This window comes from Oreochromis aureus, linkage group 11 (assembly GCF_013358895.1).
Source record: "Oreochromis aureus strain Israel breed Guangdong linkage group 11, ZZ_aureus, whole genome shotgun sequence".
Lineage (NCBI taxonomy): Eukaryota > Metazoa > Chordata > Actinopteri > Cichliformes > Cichlidae > Oreochromis > Oreochromis aureus.
The window spans coordinates 4,295,911-4,304,269 of record NC_052952.1 but is presented as its reverse complement, the minus strand read 5'-3'; positions in this window follow the sequence as shown (position 1 = coordinate 4,304,269).

The following is an 8,359-nucleotide window of genomic DNA, read 5'->3' as shown; positions in this document are numbered from 1 at the left end:
TCTGCTGTGTCCAGTCTCCACCTACCGCCGAGGGAAATCCCGCGCTCAGATCTCGCGATGACACTCGAGCTCTCTTACAAATGCTCTTGTGTGTAACTACCTAGCATGGCTGTGAAAAAATTATAGAAAGAGTGCTTAAAGTAAGAGCAGCAATGTTAAGATCGACTACAAATAACTGAATTTATTAAAAGTGTAAACAGCACATTGAAAGAACAACTTTGTGCCTAAATGACAAATATCAGAGCTAGTCACTCTGATAAGTTATTTAAATTATACAGGGTGGGCCATTTATATGGATACACCGTAATAACATGGGAATGGTTGGTGATATTAAAGTCCTGTTTGTGGCACATTAGTATATGTGAGGGGCAAACTCCTCAAGATGGTGGTGACCATGGTGGCCATTTAGAAGTCGGCCATCTTGGATACAACTTTTGTTTTTTCAATAGGAAGAGGGCCATGTGACACATCAAACTTATTGGTAATGTCACAAGAAAAACAATGGTGTGCTTGGTTTCAACGTAACTTTATTCTTTCATGAGTTATTTACAAGTTTCTGACCACTTATAAAATGTGTTCAATGTGCTGCCCATTGTGTTGGATTGTCAATGCAACCCTCTTCTTCCACTCTTCACACACTGATAGCAACACCGCAGGAGAAATGCCAGCACAGGCATCCAGTATCCATAGCAGGGGTCCCCAATCTCAGTCCACGAGGGCCGGTGTCCCTGCAGGTTTTAGATCTCACCCTGGGTCAACACACCTGAATCACATGATTAGCTCATTACCAGGCCTCTGGAGAACTTCAAGACATGTTGAGAAGGTAATTTATCCATTTAAATCAGCTGTGATGGATCAAGGACACATCTAAAACCTGCAGGGACACCGGCCCTCGTGGACTGAGATTGGGGACCCCTGATCCATAGTTTCAGGTGCTGCACATCTCGTATCTTCACACCATAGACAATTGCCTTCAGATGACCCCAAAGATAAAAGTCTAAGGGGTCAGATCGGGAGACCTTGGGGCCATTCAACTAGCCCACTGACGACCAATCCACTTTCCAGGAAACTGTTCATCTAGGAATGCTCGGACCTGGCACCCATAATGTGGTGGTGCACCATCTTGCTGGAAAACTCAGGGAACATGCCAGCTTCAGTGCATAAAGAGGGAAACACATCATCATGTAGCAATTTCAAATATCCAGTGGCCTTGAGGTTTCCATTGATGAAGAATGGACCCACTATCGTTGTACCCCATATACCACACCAAACCATCACTTTTGTTGTTCCAACAGTCTTGGAGGGATCCATCCAATGTGGGTTAGTGTCAGACCAATAGCGGTGGTTTTGTTTGTTAACTTCACCATTCACATAAAAGTTTGCCTAATCACTGAACAAAATCTTCTGCGTGAACTGTGGGTCCTGTTCCAATTTTTGTTTTGCCCATTCTCCAAATTCTGTGCGCCAATCTGGGTCATCCTCGTTGAGATGCTGCAGTAGCTGGAGTTTGTAAGGGTGCCATTTGTGAGTAGCTAATATCCGCCGAAGGGATGTTCGACTAATGCCACTCTCCAGTGACATGCAGCGAGTGCTATGCTATGGGCTCTTGCTGAATGAAGCTAGGACAGCCACTGATGTTTCTTCATTAGTGACAGTTTTCTTGCGTCCACATTTTGGCAAATCCAACACTGAACCAGTTTCACGAAACTTAGCAAGCAGTTTGCTACCATATGTCCACCATATGTGATAACTGGAAGATCAACTCCAATAAAGTTTTTCAAATAGAACTTGGAACGCCATAACCAAGTGGCCGGCATAGTGTACAGGAACATCTGTGCCGAGTATAACCTGGAAGTCCCGAGGTCAAAATGGGAGATGCCCCCAAGGGTGGTGGAGAATGACCGAGCTAAGATCCTGTGGGACTTCCAGATACAGACGGACAAAATGGTGGTGGCTAACCAACCGGACATAGTGGTGGTAGACAAACAGAAGAAGACGGCCGTAGTGATCGATGTAGCGGTTCCGAATGACAGCAATATCAGGAAGAAGGAACACGAGAAGCTGGAGAAATACCAAGGGCTCAGAGAAGAGCTCAAGAGGATGTGGAGGGTGAAGGTAATGGTGGTCCCAGTGGTAATCGGAGCACTAGGTGCGGTGACTCCCAAGCTAGGCGAGTGGCTCCAGCAGATCCCGGGAACAACATCGGACATCTCTGTCCAGAAGAGCGCAGTCCTGGGAACAGCTAAGATACTGCACAGGACCCTCAAGCTCCCAGGCCTCTGGTAGAGGACCCGAGCTTGAAGGATAAACCGCCCGCAGGGGCGTGCTGAGTGTTTTTTTTTGTTTTTTATATATATATATATATACACATTTATATATATATATATATATATATATATACATTTATATACATATATATATATATATGTGTGTGTGTGTGATACAAGGGTAGTAATATAAGTTGGAAGTTATTTGAATTTTTAAAATTACGTTTCAAGTGATATTTGACCGTTCAACATTTTTACATTTATATTTCCATTTCCTCTAGTTTTTTCTTTCTCATCTGGTTGTAGCACTCTACAGGAGCATGCCTATTTGTTCTTGATATTGTTGCAATTAGCTCGTCAGCGGATCTCTGGATAGCTGACAAGAGACAGATAAACAACAATATAATGTTACAAGCTAACATGACAGCTAACATTAGACTGTAGCACCTAAAACTCTGTATTTTTCCTCTGATCAACAGTTTGATTGCATTCTCACATCACAGGAGAGTGTATTTGCTAAGTGAGAGTCTTCCCACATTAGATCCATTTTTTTGTTAAAGTTTCAGTAACAGCAGCAAATAGGAGCTAATAGCAGCTAACAGAGGCAAAAGTAGCAGCACTTACTGTCGGAATTTTACAGTTATTCTCAACAACTAAGCTCAGTATCACTATCACTAATTACAAATGAGCTACACTGACTCGTCGACAATGCAAGGGTTAATACACAGAGACATGTCAATATCAAAATGTAGTAAAAATCAGGTAAATACTTGAGCAGTGACCAGTGACTGTGATCCGCTTGATCCAGTGACTATGGAACCAGGCAGAGTCCAGTGACTGAACTGTGTAACCCATCTTGACACAAAATACTGATAAGCATTCAAACTTTTGTAGCCCTTCAGATCTCATCTAATATAATATGAGGGGTTGTTGGTAACAAAATGATATAAATCGTGTGGTGTGAAGTCAGGGAAAGGGTTGGACTTCGCAGCATCAGTAAACACAGGGAGAAAGTTAACATCAATTTTCAGCCCCCCCATTGCCCAATTTGCCTGTAAATTAATGTCATGTGGTAAGCCTCACATGTTTGCAAAACCTCTGTGTGTGTTTGTGTGTGTTTTCTGTATAAATACAAAGTATCATCACAGTAGAAAAGAGTATTTCCATCCTGTTATAGAAATGTGTCTTGAGAGAGTAATGGTGATCACTCAGAATAAGGTATTCAGTGACCTGTCTCACTCCAGTTGCTCAGAATTGAAATGACACCGGTTCCCAGTTTCTTTCAATCATTTTTAGTCTCTGTATAGTCTGTCAGTGCTATGGGTAATCCAGACAAAACCATGGCCATAATAACATAGACAATGGCCTTATTAACTATTGCAACAGATGGGTTAGGAGACACATCGATATATAGTCGACAGGTGATGAACATGGCCACATTTTCAGTCTTGCTGTCAGAAAAAAAAAAATCCAACTCAAGACTTTAGGAAAGGGTTAGGCAGGACAATGAAACTGAGGCAGTAAAAAAAAGAAAATAATCCAGCATTCATTTTATGAATAGTTGCAGTTCTGCTTTGTCGGACAAGATTTGAACTGATACAGAAAACAAACATGTGAAATTAAATGTTACATATGTTACAAGACAATTGAAATGGTAAATGCAACTGGGTCCCAATCCCAGAATGGGTCATTTGACAGATACTGATAATTTTGCCTAATATTTAATCTGTTATTATTAATCTATTGTAGGGACCTTCCATTATTTGGATCATCGCTGGTGGGAAGTGCACTGGTGTGTGATGAGAAGACAAACATAAAGCAACACTCCCATCTTGAGTTTGAAAAAAGAAAAGCAAGCAACAGGATTGTTTCTGTTGTTACTCCATCTATTCATAATCTCTGTATAAATACAAACACAGCTCTGTCATAACCAAAGCATGAGAGAACATGACAGTGACTGATAATCCTGAAAACCAACAGGTTATGACAAATTAAAGGATGACAAATAGCTTCCAGAATTAATTTAGTGCTCCTTGTTATAGACACTGCTCAACTAACTAACTAACTAACTAACTAACTAACTAACTAAATAAATAAATAAATAAATAAATACATGAATAAATAAACATAATAAAGGAACACTTATTCATCACAGTATAGCATCAGGTCAGTTAAACTGGGGTATTAATCTGCTCAGTTAAGTAGCAGACAGGGTTGTTAATCAGTTTCAGCTGCTTTGGTATTAATGAAGTTAACAACAGTTGCAACACTGAGATAACCACTAAAACAGTACAGGTGGAACCCACTGAAATTTGTTTCAGGATGAAAACTGCCCTACAAAATGACCTTTCTTAGTGCGCCCTGTGCTTACTGCTTAGCACTGTAGAGCCCCGTTGGCATTTCCATAAAATACCAGAATTGTCAGATTGCCCACTGGTAATCTTGGTTTATATCTGGGTCAGATATAAACCAAGTTTAGGTGTAGTTTATTTTCGTTGTGTTGGCTTTTTACAGTCAGTTACAATAACTCGTACTGCTTACTAGCTAGAATGACGGAGTTTCTATACAGCCCGGGTGGGTGCTATGATGTTACTGATAGTGAACTTTATTTTATTCATAAGGTTAGTTACTAGAGTTGCCAACCGCCTCTTAAAAAATGGAATCGTCCCGTATTCAGAGAAAATATTACGCGTTTCGTATTGAGCTGAGAAGGAACGCAGCTTGTCCCATACTTCAGCTAGAATGGAAAAAGACACAAAGCTGGAGATATTCTGCATCTTTACGTTGTCAGCTGCCTCTTCTTCTCTCATTCAATCATGAAACTGATCAATGATCAGCTGATCGGCTTTTCTTTCACAAGTCCCATCTCCCTTGTTTGTTTATCGCAGACTTTGCGCTAGAAAGATGTCGCGCTAAACAACAGCAGCACGTTTAAGCTTGATAAGCTGTTGTTAGAATTTAATATTAATTTCTTTTTTTTCTTTTTTCTTTTTTTTTTTTTTGTCTGTCCCATTTGGTTCTTAAGCCGTCAGAATTGTTGTCTGAAGACCAACAAGGATACCAAATGGATTTATTTTGCCAAATGGATCATCATGGCATTGCCGTATTGGTCCATTTGATCAAACTTTGTTGTTATTATTTATTTTATTTTCAGTTGTTACAGATGGGACAGACATGACTGGGGGATAGGAAAGGGAGAAAGAAAGAGAGGAAGGAAAAGAAAACAGAAGGAAAAGGGACAGTGAGAAAGGGCACTTACAAAGACAAAGAGAAAGAAAAAAAAAAAAATCTCCTGGATCACCTGTTGAGAGAAAAGAAGAGAAGACAAGCAAAAAAACCACACAAAACAAAGCAACATACTAAACACAACACCATCACGTTAATCTAGCTGAGTGTGAACAGCAGTAAATACTAAATATTGAAAGTTGTTGTGCAGCACGCAGGACAGACAGCGCACAATGTGCTTTGAAGTAGCAGCTAAGAAAGGTGTAGTTTATGTCTCACGAACAGTGAACACCCGTGTGCACACCTGTGTGGATCAACGCGCTTGTATACAAAAAGGTTTTCCCATGTAACGGTCTGCTAGAGGGTGTGGAGGCCCATAGCCCGTCCCCCAGGGCATGAAGCAGGCATGGAGGAGATCCAGGCTCCAGACATCCAGAGGACCCAGAGTGCGAGAGCCCAAGGAGTACCACCGGAGGGGCATCCGTGCCACCTTCCTGGGAAGGGCTGAGGAGATCCCCAGGCGGGGGTCACCCAGTAGCCACGGAGCAGAAGCCAGAGGGGCTGCACCGGCGTGCCCGCCCGGCTCTGCCGGCAGCCAGCTGTGCCAGAGTGAACCGAGTTGCAGGCCCGAGGCCGAGGCCCGAGGCCCCTTGCCCCGGAAGAGGCCTGACCGAGCGACAGGCATCGGGCCCCGCCAAGTAGCCACGGGAGTGAGCGGTGCATACCTGAGCGCCCAGCCCGGACACCAAGAACCACCAATGCACCAACCCCTGAGGGCATCAGTTACCAGCAGGGAGTGTGGTGAGGGGAGATAGCCTCCACACTTGGAGGGCCTGGGAGTACCCAGGAGGTGGAGTCTAAGACCCGACCTGACATATAGACACAGACAAACAGGCACACACAGACATAAACATGCTTTCCCACCCTCATGCACACATATACAAACACTCAGCACTCACCCAACGTAGGGATAGACATACATAGACATGTACACACAATCATACTCCCAAACATACTCTATGCCCTGGGTCCAGGTACCCTCGCCCCCAGAGGGGAAACGGCACCCAGACCCAAGAGATGTGACCCTTTCCCCCGGGGTGGAGGCAAGCAGACCGCCCCAGGCTCCGCAGCAGCAGGGATGCCAATCGGACAGCCAACACCTCCTCCCAGCCCCCCGCCCCGATGGCTAGTAGAGAACGGGGGTGTGTGAAGACCCCATACCTCCCTCCTCCCGCTCATGTGTAGTGTTGCTGCGTGTTGTTCTAAAGTGCATTTAAAACAAGGGAGGCATGGTGCTGCTGCCAGAGAGCAGCAGGTGTTAGCACGGCCCCTCCCGAGAACCCTCAATGTCTACATGGATTTAAAATTGAGAGGTGGGCACCGGCGCCAGAGGTAGGGTTGAATACACAGACCGTCCTCTGGACGCCGTTAACGTGATCACCCTCAAGGCCCTATATATATATATATATATATGTGTGTGTGTTATGAGAGTGTGAATAATGTGGATGTCTAAGTTGTGAAATAAAATTGAGGCACAGGTGGCCAGAAGGGGACAGAGGGGGGGAATGCCTCCCCTGCACCCTGGTGACACACCCGCACCCCAAGGCCCTACCTGTGTGGGTGGGTGTGGTGGAGCGGGAAGAGGGAGGCAGCCGGGATGGGAGGAAAGAAGGAGGGGCAAGATGCCCCTCCTTAGGGCCAGCTCGGCTGACCCCAGTAGGCACCCCGTCCCCTAGTACCCACCAAGGCAAGGGAGCCCAGGCCCATCCCGATCGGGGCCCACGGCAGCAGCACCGCTAAGCCCCACAGGACCTGGGGAAGCCCACCCCACCCCACCGCAGAGGAAACTATACCCACCCCAACATTCAATCATCTCCAGACTACACAAGACAACAGACACCCAGGTTAGGTTTATTCTCCACCTCTCCTGTGTCTCTCCCCCACCTGCAGAGTGGACTTCTGCAAGGATGGAACAACCTCCCTGCCAGTTGAAGAGTCCCCCAGTTAGGTCGATGCACCAGAGGCACCCTGCGCCAGGGCTGAGCCCCCGTGCACCCACCGGCCCACAACCTCGGCGACACACCGACGAGGACCGAAGCCCCCAAGGCCCAGCCAGAGCCCCATCACGGAGACGGCACCCCAACCCCAAGCCCCCGCCTGCCCCGGATCCACTCAGGGCAGCCAGGCTACCAGGCCAGTAACCTACGTCCGCCAGTACAGATCATCCCCCAGCCCCGCTGCACGCAGCCACGAGGAGAACACCCTCTAAGAGCGACCAGAGCCACTCACCAGGTTATGACCACAACCCCCCGGGTTGTGCCCTCCAGGGATAACGTCTCTAGGGGTTCTCCTGGCGCCCTAAGCCCATCCCAACCTCCACATCAACCACAATAGCGAAGGCAGGACCAAACCATGACCCCCACCCCACTAGGTGATGAAGCCGATCAAAGGAGCCCAAAGGGATTGATCAAATGTGGTGGCAGAGGCTGTATCAAGACTAATGTGATCTATTAGATGGTTTTTATATTGATTAGAATTAAGATTATTTTATTTTTCCAGTTAAGGAGGACCGTTTTCTTGGCAATGCATAGGGCTGTAAAAACAATGTGGGCTGTGTTTATTTCTGCAGTGACCTCATCCAAGTTGCTCAGCAAGCACACTAAAGGGGAGGCTGGAATGTTACATTTCAGACACTTTGATAAGTCTTCACATATCTCACGCCAAAACTTCTGCACTCGTGGACAGAACCAAAGGGCGTGGATGTAATTGTCTGGTGTATTGCCTTGACAGTGTGAGCAGTTGTTGGAAGATGTAAAGCCCATCTTGAACATCCGATGACCTGTATAGTGCACTCTATGTAGTATTTT